The sequence below is a fragment of the Pongo pygmaeus genome, chromosome 17 (genome assembly GCF_028885625.2).
Source record: "Pongo pygmaeus isolate AG05252 chromosome 17, NHGRI_mPonPyg2-v2.0_pri, whole genome shotgun sequence".
Lineage (NCBI taxonomy): Eukaryota > Metazoa > Chordata > Mammalia > Primates > Hominidae > Pongo > Pongo pygmaeus.
Genome location: NC_072390.2, coordinates 15399674 through 15412466, shown reverse-complemented (window position 1 = coordinate 15412466; position 12793 = coordinate 15399674).

Sequence of the window (12793 nt, the reverse complement as noted above, 5' to 3'; positions counted from 1 at the left end):
TTGGAGCGAACTGTGACCTATGGTACAAAAGGAAATATCTTCACATAATAACTAGACAGATGCATTTTCATAAACATCTTTGTGATGTTTGCATTCAACTCACAGAGTTGAACATAACTTTTCATAGAGCAGTTTTGAAACACTCTTTTTCTAGCTTCTGCAAGTGGAATTTTGGAACGATTTGAGGCCTTCGTTTGAAATGGGAATTTCCTCACATAACAACAAGACAGAAGCATTCTCAGAAACTTCTCTGTGATGTGTGCATTCAGTTCAAAGAGTTGAACTATCTTTTGATAGACCAGTTTTGAAACACTCTTTTTGTAGAATCTGCAAGTGGATATTTGCAGCACTTTGAGGCATATGGAAGAAAAGGAAATATCTTCACATAAAAACTAGACAAAGCATTCTCAGAAACTTCCTTGTGATGTGTTGATTGAACTCACAGGGTTGAACAAATCTTTTCATAGAGCAGTTGTGAAACATGCTTTTTAAGAACCGGCAAGTGGATATTTGGACCGAATTGAGGCCTTCTTTGGAAACGGGTATATCTTCACATAAAAACTAGACAGAAGCATTCTCAGAAATATTTTGTGATGTGTGCATTCAACTCACAGAATTGAACATAATATTTCATAGAGCAGTTTTGAAACACTCTTTTTCTAGAATCTGCAAGTGGATATTTGGAGGGCTTTGAGGCCAATGGAAGAAAAGGAAATATCTTCACATTAAAACTAGACAGAAGCATTCTCAGAAACTTCTTTGTGATGTTTGCATTCAACTCACAGAGTTGAACCTTCCTTTTGACAGAGCAGTTTTGAAACACTCTTTTTTTATAATCTGCAAGTGGATATTTGGAGCACTTTGAGGCCCATGGTAGAAAAGAAAATATCTTCACCTAAAAACTGGACAAAAGCATTCTCAGGAACTTCTTCTTGATGTGTACATTCAACTCACAGAGGTGAACCTTCCTTCTGATAGAGCAGTTTTAAAGCACTCTTTTTGTAGAATCTGCAAGTGGATATTTGGAGCTCTTTGAAGCATTCTTTGGAATCGGGAGTATTTTCAAATAAAAACTAGACAGATTCATTCTCAGAAACTACTTTGTGATGTGTGCATTCAACTCACAGAGTAGAGCCTTCCTTTTGATAGAACAATTTTGAAACTATCTTTTTGTAGAACTTACAGGTGGGTATTCAGAGCGCTTCGAAGATTATGGTGGAAAAGGAAATGTCTTCAAATAAAAACAAAACAGTAGCATTCTCAGAAACTTCTTTGTGATGTGGGCATTCAAATCAAAGTGTTGAACGTTCCTTTAGATACAGCAGTTTTGAAAAACTCTTTTTGTAGGTTCTGCAAGGGGATATTTAGACCTATTTGAGGTCTTCCTTGGAATTGAGTAGATCTTCACATAAAGATTAGACAGAAGCATTCTCAGAAACTGCTTTGTGATGAGTGCATTCAACTCACAGATTTGAACATAACTTTTCATAGAGCAGTTTTGAAACACTCGTTTTGTAAAATCTGCAAGTGGACATTTGGAGCGCTTTTAGGAATTCGGTGGAATATGAAATATCCTCATAAAAACTAGATAGAAGCTTTCTCAGAAACTTCTTTGTGATGTGTGCATTTAAATCACAGAGTTCAAATAGTATTTAGTAGAGTAGTTTTGAAACACTCTTTTTGTAGAATCTGCAAGTGGACATTTGGAGCGCTTTGAGGCCCTCAGTGGAACAGGAAATATCTTCACATAAATACTAGACAGAAGCATTCTCAGAAACTTCTTTGTGATGTGTGCATTCAATTTACCGAGTTGAAACTTCCTTTTGATTGAGCAGCCTTGAAAATCTCTTTTTGTAGAATCTGCAAGTGGATATTTGGAGCACTTCGAATCCTTCATTGGAAACGGGAATATCTTCAAATATAAACTAGACAGAAGCATTCTCAAAAACTTCATTGTGATGTGTGCATTCATCTCACAGAGTTGAACCTTCCTTTTTATAGAGCAGTCATGAAACACTCTTTTTGTAGAAACTGGAAGATGATATTAGCACCATTTTGAGGCCTTCATTTGTAACATGTATACATTCACATAGAAATTAGACAGAAGCATTCTCAGAAATACATTGTGATGTGTGCATTCAACTCACAGATTTGAACATTCTTTTTGATAGAGCAGTTTCAAAACACTTCGTTTGTAGAATCTGCAAGTGGACATTTAGAGTGCTTTGAGGCCCTCTGTGGAAAAGAAATATCTTCACATAAAAACTAGACAGAAGCATTCTCAGAAACTTCTTTGTGATGTGTGCATTCTGCTCACAGAGTTGAACATACCTTTTCATAGAGCAGTTTTGAAACACTCTTTTTGTAGAGTCTGCAAGGGGATATGTGGACCGATTTGAGGCCTTTGTTGGTAACGGGAATTTCTTCACATAAAAATTTGAGAGAAGCATTCTCAGAAACTGCTTTCTGAAGTGTGCATTCTACTGGTAGAGTTGAGCCTTCCTTTTGATAGAGCAGTTTTGAAACCACCTTTTTGTAGAGTCTGCAAATGGATATTTTGAATGCTATGGTGCCCTCGTTGGAAACCGGAATATCTTCAAATAAAAAATAGACAGAAGCATTCTCATAAACTACTTTGTGATGTGTGCATTCAACTCACAGAGTAGAACCTTTCCTTTAATAGAGCAGTTTCGAAAAACTGTTTCTACAGAATCTGCATGTGGACAATTGTAGCGCTTTGAGGGCTATGGTGGGACAGGTAATATCTTCAAATAAAAACTAAACAGAAACATTCTAAGAAACTTCTTTATGATTTTTGCATTGAACTCACAGAGTTGAACATTCCTCCTCATAGAGCAGTTGTGAAACACTGTTTTTGAAGAACCTGCAACTGTATATTTGGACGAATTTGAGGCCCTCATTGGAAACGGGAATATCTTCACATAAAAACTAGACAGAAGCAATCTCAGAAACGTCTTTGTGACGTGTGCATTCAACTCACAGCGTTGAACCTTCCTTATGACAGAGCAGTTTCGAGACACTGTTTTTGTAGAATCTGCAATGCGATATTTGGACCGATATTCCATTCCTTCGTTGGAAAGGGGAATATCTTCACAAAAATTTAAGCAGAATCATTCTCACAAACTCCTTTGTGATGTGTGCATTCAACTCACAGAGTTGGACCTTCCTTTTGATAGAGCAGGTTCGAGACACTGTTTTTGTAGAATCTGCAAAGCGATATTTGGACCGATTGTATTCCTTCGTTGGAAAGGGGAATATCTTCATAAAAATTTAAGCAGAAACATTCTCACAAACTACTTTGTGATGTGTGCATTCAACTCACAGAGTTGAAAATACCTTTTCATAGAGCAGCTGTGAAACACGCTTTTTGAAGAACCTGCAAGTGGATATTTGGGCCAATTTGTGGACTTTGTTGGAAACGGGTATATCTTCACATAAAAACTAGACAGAAATATTCTCAGAAACTACTTTGTGATGTATGCATTAAACTCACAGAGTTGAACCTTGCTTTTGATAGAGCAGTTTTGAAACCCTCTTTTTGTAGTATCTGCAAGGGGATATTTGAACCGATTTGAGCCCTTCATTGAAAACGGGAACATCTTCACATAAAAAGTAGACAGAAATATTCTCAGAAAATTCTTTGTGATGACGACATTCAAATCACATATTTGAACCTTCCTTTTGATACAGCAGTTTTGAGACAATTTTTTGTAGAAACTGCCAGTGGACATTCTGAGTGCTTTGAGGACTTCAGTGAAAAAAGAAATATCTTCATATAAAAATTAGACAGAAGCATTCTCTGAAACTTCACTTTTATGTGTGCATTTAACTGACAGAGTTGAACATTCCTTTTGAAAGAGCAGTTTTGAAAAACTCTTTTTCTACAATCTGCAGGTGGATATTTGGAGCGGTTTGATGCCCTCTTTGGTATCAGAAATATCTTCAAATAAAAACTAGACAGAAGCATTCTCAGAAAGCACTTTGCAGATTGTACATTCAACTTACAGAGTTGAGCTTTCCTTTTGATAGTGCAGTTTTGAAACAATGTTTTTGTAGAATCTACAAGTGGATATTTGGAGTGCTTTGAGGCCTATTTTAGCAAAGGAAATAACTTCACATAAAAACTAGACAGAAACATTATCAGAAACTTCGTTTTGATGTGTGCATTCAACTCACAGAGTTGAACATAACTTTTCATAGAGCAGATGTGAACCACTGTTTTCGAAGGACTTGCAAGTCAATATTTGGACCGATTTGAGGCTTTCGTTGGAAACGGAGATATCTTCACCTAAAAATTACTCAAAAGCATTCTCAGAAACTTCTTTGTGATGCCTGCATTCAACACACAGGGTTGAATGTAGGTTTTCATAGAGCAGTTTTGAAATACTCATTTTGTAGAATCTGCAAGTGGATATTTGCACTCCTTTGAGGCCTTAATTGGAGACGGGAATATCTACACATAAAAACTAGACAGACGCATTCTCAGAAACTTCTTTGTGGTGTGTGCATTGAATTCACAGAGTTGAACCTTACTTTTGATAGAGCAGATTAAATCACTCTTTTGGTAGCATCTGCAAGGGGATATTTGGACCACTTTGTGGCCTTTGTTGGAAAGGGGAATATCTTCACATAAGAACTAGACAGAAGCATTCTCAGAAACCTCTTTGTGATGTGTGCATTCAATTCACAGAATTGAACCTTCCTTTTGATAGAGCAGTTTTGAAACACTTTTTGTGTAGAATCTGCTAGTGGACGTTTGCAGTCCTTAGAGAAGTTCGGTGGAAAAGGAAATTTCTCCACATAAAAACTAGACAATAGCATTCTCAGAAACTTTTTGGGATGTGTGCATTCAACTCACAGAGTTGAATCTTCGTTTTGATAGAACAGTTTTGAAACTTTCTTTTTGTAGAATGTGCAATTGGACATTCGGAGGGCTTTGAAGCCTTCATTGGAAATGGGAATATCTTCCACTAAAAACAAGACAGAACCATTCTCAAAAACTACTTTTTGATGTGTGCATTCAACTTACATAGTTGAACGTTACATTTCATAGAGCAGTTTTGATGCATTCTTTTTGTCGAATCTGCAAATGGACATTTGTAGCGCTTCATGGGCTATGGTGGAAAATGAAATATCTTCATAGAAAATTAAACGGAAGCATTCTCAGAAACTTCTCTTTATATGTGCATTCAGCTCACAGAGTTGAACATAATTTTTCATAGAGCAGCTTTGAAAACTTTTTTTGTAGAATCTACAAGTGGACATTTGGATCACTTTGACACCTTCGGTGGAAAAGGAAATATCATCACATAAAAACTAGAGAGAAGCATTCACAGAAACTTCCTTCTGTTGTGGGTATTCAACTGACAGAGTCGAACACTTCTTTAGATAGAGCTGTTTTGAAACACTGTAATTGTAGAATCTGCAAGTGGATATTTGGAGGGCTTTAAGTCCTATGCTGGAAAAGGAAATATCTTCACATAAAAACTAGACAGAAGCGTTCTCAGAAACTGCTTTGTGATGTGTGCATTCAACTCACACAGTTGAACCTTCCTTTTGATAGAGCAGTTTTGAAATGCTCTTTTTGCAGAATCTGAAAATGGATATTTGGAGGGTTTGCAGCCTATGCTAGAAAAGGAAACATCTTCACATAAAAACTAGACAGAAGCATTCTGAGAAACTTATTTTTGATGTGTGCATTTAAGGCACAGAGTTGAACCTTCTTTTTCTTAGAAGAGTTTTGAAACACTCTTTTTGTAGAATCTGCCAGTGGATATTTGGAGAGTATGAGGCCTATGCTGGACAAGGAAATATCTTTATATAAAAACTAAACACAAGCAATCAGAGAAACTTCTTTGTGATGTATGCATTGAACTCACAGCTTTGAACTTTCCTTTTGATATAACAGTTTTGAAACACAGTTTTTGTAAAATCTGCTGGTGGATATTTGGAGCAATTTAAGGCCAATGCTGGGAAAGGAAATATCTTCCATAAAAACTAGACAAAAGCATTCTCGGAAACTACTTAGTGATGTGTGCATTCAACACACAGAGATAAACCATCCTTTTGATAGAGCAGTTTTGAAACACTGTTTTTGTAGAATCTGCAAGTGAATATTTGTGAGACTTTGAGGTCTATGTTGGAAATGGAAATATCTACACATAAAAATTAGACAGAAGCATTCTCAAAAACTTCTCTGTGGTGTGTACATTCAAATCACAGAGTTTAACTTCCTTTTCATAGAGCAGTTTTGAAACACTGTTTTTGTAGAATCTGCGATTGGATATTTGGAGTAATTGTGGCCTCGCTTGTAAAAGAAAATACCTTCACATAAAAACTGACAGAAGCATTCTCAGAAACTTCTTTGTGATGTCTGCACTGAACTCAGAGTTGAGCCTTCCTTTTGATAGAGCAGTTTTGAAACACTCTTATTGAAGAATCTGCAAATGGATATTTGGAGCTCTTTAAGGCCTATGCTGGAAAAGGAAATATCTTCAAATAAAAACATGACAGAAGCATTCTCAGAAACTTCTTTGTGATGTGTGCATCCAACTCACCTAGTTGAACCTACCTCTGGATAGTGCTGTTTTGAAGTCCTCTCTTTGTAGACTCTGCAAGTGGATATTTGGAGAGATTTGAGGCCTATAATCGAAAAGGAAATATCGTCACATAAAAACTAGACAGAAGGGTTCTCAGAAACTACTTTGTGATGTGTCCATTCAACTCACAGAGTTGAACCATTCTTGTGATAGAGCAGTTTTGAAACACTGTTTTTGAAGAATCTGCGAGTGGATATATGAGCACTTTGAGGCGAATGCTGGAGAAGGAAATATATGCACAGAAAAACTAGATAGAAGCGTTCTCAGAAATTTCTTTGCTTTGTATACATTCAATTCACAGATTTGAACCTACCTTTTGATAGAGCAGTTTTGAAACCCTCTTTTTTTAGAGTCTGCAAGTGGATATTTGGAGCGATTGCAGCCTCTGGTGGAAAAGGAAATATCATCACATAAAAACTTGACAGAAGCATTCTCAGAAATTTCTTTGTGATAAGTGCATTCAACTCAAAGAGTTGAGACTTCTTTTTAATAGAGCAGTTTTGAAACATTCTTTTTGTAGAATCTGCAAGCGGATATTTGGAGGGCTTTGAGGCCTATGCGGCAAATGGAAATATCTTCACATGAAAACTAGGCGGAAACATTCTCAGAAACTTCTTTGTGATGTGTGCATTCAACTTACAGAGTTGAAATTTCCTTTAGATAGAGCAGTTTTAAAACACTGTTTTCGAAAAATTTGCAAGTGGATATTTGGTGGGGTTTGAGGCCTATGCTGGAAAAAGAAATATCTTCACATAAAAACTGGACAGAAGCGTTCTCAGAAACTTCTCTGTGATGTGTGCATTAAACTCACAGAGTTAAACCTTACTTTTTATAGAGCAGTATTGAAACACACTTTTGGAAGAATGTGCAAGTGGATTATTGGAGCGCTTTGAGTCCTATGATAGAAAAGGAAATATCCTCACTTAAAAACTAGACAGAAGCATTCTCAGAAACTTCTGTGTGATGTGTGCATTAAACTCACAGAGTTGAACATAACGTTTCATGGAGCAGTTTTGAAACACTCTTTTTGTAGAATCCTCAAGTGGACATTTTGAGGGCATTGACACCTTAGGTGGAAAAGGAAATATCTTCACATAAAAACTACAGAGTAGAATTCTCAGAAATTTCTTTGTGATGCGTGCATTCAACGCATGGGGTTGAACCTTTGTTTTGATATAGCAGTTTTGAAACTCTCTTTTTGTAGAATCGGCAAGTGGACATTTGGAGCGCTTTGAAGCCTTCATTGGAAACGGGAATATCTTCAAATAAAAACTAAACAGAAGCATTCTCAGAAACTACCTTGTGATGTGTACATTCAACTCACCAAATTGAGCATTCCTTTTGATAGATCAGTTTTGAATCTCTCTTTTTGTAGAATCTGCAAGTGGATACTTGGAGCGCTTTGAGGACTACATTAGAAAAGGAAATATCTTCACATAAAAACAAAAAAGAAGCATTCTGAGAAACTTCTTCGTGATGAGTGCATTCAACTCACAAAGTTGAACCTTCCTTTTGATAGAACAGTTTTGAAACACAGTTTTTGTAGAATCTGCAATAGGATATTTGGAGCGCTTTGAAGCCTTCTTTGGAAACAGGAATTTCTTCAAATAAAGAATAGACAGAGGCATTCCTAGAAACTGTTTTGTGATGTGTACATTCAACTCACAGAGTTGAACCTTTCTTTTGATAAAGCAGTTTTGAAACACTCTTTTTGCTGCATCTTCAAATGTTTGCTTGTCGCACTTTGAGAGCTGTTGTGGAAAAGGAAATATCTTCAAATAAAAACTACACAGAAGCATTCTCAGAAACTTCTTTGTGATGTTTGCATTCAATTCATGGAGTTGAACAAACCTTTTCATAGAGCAGTTGTGAAACACTCTTTTTGAAGAACCTGCAAGTGGATATTAGGACTGATTTGAGGCCTTCATTGGAAACGGGAATGTCTTTACATAAAAACAAGACAGAACCATTCTCAGAAACTTCATTGTGATCTGTGCATTCAATTCACACTGTTGAACATAACTTTTCATAGAGCAGTTTTGATACACTCTTTTTGTAGAATCTGCAGGTGGATATTTAGACGGCGTTGAGGCCTTCGTTGGAATAGGGAATACCTTCTCATACAAACTAGACAAAAGCATTCTCAGAAACTTATTTGAGATGTGCGCTTTCCACTCATGGAGTTGAGCCTTTCTTTTCATAAAGCAGTTTTGAAAAACTGTTTTTGTAGAATCTGCCAGTCGATATTTGGACTGCTTTGAGGCCTATGGTAGAAAATGGAATACTTTCACATACAAACTAGACAGAAGCAGTCTCAGAAACTCTTTTGTGATGTCTGCCTTCAACTTAAAGAGTTGAACCTTCCTTTTGATTCATCAGATTTTGAAACAATTTTTTTTTGTAGAATCTGCCAGTGGACATTTGGAGTACTTTGTGGCCATTGGTGGAAAAGGAAATATCTTCACATAAAAAGTAGACAGAAGAATTCCCAGAAACTTCTTTGTTATGTGTACATTGAACTCACAGAATTGAACCTTCCTTTTGACAGAGGAGTTTTGAAGCACTTTTTTTATAGAACCTGCCAGAGGACATTTGGAGTGCTTTGAGGCCCTCAGTGGAAAAGGAAATCTCTTCACATAAAAACGAGTTAGAAGCATTCTAATGTGTGAATTCCACTCACAGAGTTGAACATCTCCTTTGAGAGAGCAGTTTTGAATCACTCTTTTTGTAGAATCTGCAAACGTACATTTCTAGCACTTTGAGAGCTATGTTGTAAATGGAAATATCTTCAAATAAAAACTACACAGAAGCATTCTCAGAAACTTATTTGTGTTGTGTCCATTCAACTCACAGAGGTGAACATAACTTTTCATAGACCAATTTTGGAACACTCTTTTTGTAGAATCTCCAAATGAATATTTCTACCGCTGGGAGCCCTTTGTTAAAAACTGGAATATCTTCTCATAAAAACTAGGCAGAAGCGTTCTCAGAAACTTCTTTGTGACGTTTGCATTCAACTCACAGAGTTGAACCTTCCTTTTGATGGAGCAGTTTTGAAACACTCTTTTTGTAGAATCTGCAAGTGGATATTTGGACCGCTTTGAGGCTTTCATTGGAAACGGGAATATCTTCAAATAAAAACTAGACAGAAGCATTCTCAGAAACTTCTTTGGATGTGTGCATTAAAATTGCAGTGTTGAACCTTCCTTTTGATAGAGCAGTTTTGAAATGCTCATTTTGTAAAATCTGCAAGTGCAGATTTGCAGCGCATTGAAGCCTTTGTTGGAAACAGTAATATCTTCAAATGAAAACTACACAAAGCATTCTCAGATATTACTTTGTGATATGTGCATTCAACTAACGGAGTTGAGCATTACTTTTGATAGAGCAGTTTTCAAACACTCTTTTTGTACTATCTGCATGTGGATATTTGGAGCTCTTTGAGGCCTTTGGTAGAAAAGGAAATATCTTCACATAAAAAATAGACAGAAGAATTCTCAGAAACGACTTTGTGATGTGTGCATTCAACTCCCAGACTTTAACATAGCTTTTCATAGAGTAGTTTTGAAAGACTATTTTTGTAGGTTCTGCAAGTGGATATTTGGACTGCTTTGATGCCATCATTGCAAACGGAAACACCTTCACATAAAAATTAGGCAGAAGTACTCTCAGAAACTTCTTTGTGATATGTGCATTCAACTCACAGAGTTGAACCTTTCTTTTGATAGAGCAGTTTTGAAACAATTTTTTTTTTTTTTTTAGAATCTGCAAGTGGACATTTGGGGCGCTTTGAGGCCTTCAGTGTAAAAGGAAATATCTTTACATAAAAACAAAAAAGAAGCATTCTGAGAAACTTCTTCATGATGAGTGCATTCAACTCACAAAGTTGAACCTTCCTTTTGATAGAACAGTTTTGAAACACTTTTTGTAGAATCTGCAAGTGGATATTTGGAGCGCTTTGAGGCCTATGATGGAAAAGGAAATATCTTCACATAAAAACAAGACAGAAGCATTCTCAGAAACTTCTCTGTGATGAGTGCATTCAACTCACACTGTTGAACTTTCGTTTTGATAGAACAGTTTTGAAACACTCTTTTTGTAGAATCTGAAAGTGGATATTTGGAGTGCTTTGAGGCCTATGATGGAAAAGGAAATATCTTCACATAGAAACTAGACAGAAGCATTCTCAGAAACTTCTTTGTGTTGAATGCATTCAACTCACAGAGTTGAACTTTCCTTTTGTCAGAGCAGTTTTGAAACACTCTTTTTGTAGAATCTGCAAGAGGATATTTGGAGCGCTTTGAGTCCTATGCTGGAAAAGGAAATAACTTCACATAAAAACTAGACAGAAGCATTCTTAGAAACTTCTTTGTGATGAGTGCATTCAACACACAGAGTTGAATCTTTCTTTTCATAGAACAGTTTTGAAACACACTTTTTGTAACATCTGCTAGTGGACATTTGTAGCACTTTGAGGGCTATGTTGGAAAAGGAAATATCTTCAAATAAAAACTATACAGAAGCATTCTCAAAAACTACTTTGTGATGTTTGCATTCAACTCACAGAGTTGAACATACGTTTTCATACAGCTGTTGTGAAACACTCTTTTTGAAGGACCTGCAAAGATATATTTGGACCACTGTGAAGCCTTCATTGGAAAGTATAATATCTTCACATAAAAACTAGGCAGAAGCATTCTCAGAAACTTCTTTGTGATGTGTGCATTCAACTCACAGAGATGTACCTTCCTTTTGATATTGCAGTTTTGAAGCACTGTTTTTGTAGACTCTGAAAGAGAACTTTGTAGGACTTTGAGGGTATGTTGGAAAAGGAAATATCTTCAAATAAAAACTAGAAAGAAGCATTCTCAGAACGTACTTTGTGATGTGTGCATTCAACTTACGGAGTTGATGATAACTTTTCATAGAGCAGTTTTGAAACACTCTTTTTGTAGAATATGCAAATGGATATTTAGTCCACTTTGAGGTCTTCATTAGAAACGGGAATATCTTCACATAAAAACTAGACAAACGCATTCTCAGAAACTTTTTTGTGATGTGTGCATTCAACTCACAGTTCAACATAACTTTTCATAGAGCACTTTTGAAACACTCTTTTTGTAGAATCTGCAAGGGGATATTTGGACCGTTTTGAGGCCTTCGTTGCAAAAGGGATTATCTTCACATAAAAACTAGACAGAAGCATTCTCAGAAACTTCTTTGTGCTGTGTGCATTGAACTCATGAAGTTTAACCTTCCTTTTGTTAGAGCAGTTTTGAAACCTTTTTTTGTGGAATGTGCAAGTAAACATTTGGAGCGCCTTGAGGCCTTCGGTGGAAAAGGAAATATCTTCACATAAAAACTAGACAGAAGCATTCTCTGAAACTTCTCTGTGATCTGTGCATTCAACACTCAGAGTCGAACCTTCCTTTCAATAGGACAGTTTTGAAAAACTTTTTTTGTAGAATCTGCAAGTGGACATTTGGAGCGTTTTGAGGCCTTCGGTGGAAAAGGAAATATCTTCACTTAAAAACTAGAAAGAAGCACTCTCAGAGACTGCTTTGTGATGTGTGCATTCAGCTTACAGAGTTGAAACTTCCTTTTGATAGAGCAGTTTTGAAACACTCTTTTTGTAGAGTCCGCAAGTGGATATTTGGAGCGCGTTGCGGCCTATGGTAGAGATGGAAATATCTTCACATAAAAACTAGACAAAAGCATTCTCAGAAACTTCTTTGTGATGTGTGCATTCACCTGACAGAGTTGAACTTTCCTTTGGATAGAGTAGTTTTGAAACATTCCTTTTGTAGAATCTTCAAGTGTATATTTGGAGTGCTTTGAAGCATTCGTTGGAAACGGGAATATTTTCAAATAAAAACTTGACAGAAGCATTCTTAGAAACAACTTTGTGATGTGTGCATTCAACTCACAGAGTTGAAATTTTCTGCTGATAGAGCAGCTTTGAAACACTCTTTTTGTAGAATGTCAAAAAGGACGTTTGTAGCACTTTGAGGGCTATGGTGGAAAAGAAAATATATTAAAATTAAAACTAGACAGAAGCATTTTCAGAATCTTCTTTGTGATGTTTGCATTCTACTCATGGTGTTGAACATACCTTTTCATAGAGCAGTTGTGAAACACTGTTTTTGAAGAAACTGCAAGTGGATATTTGTACG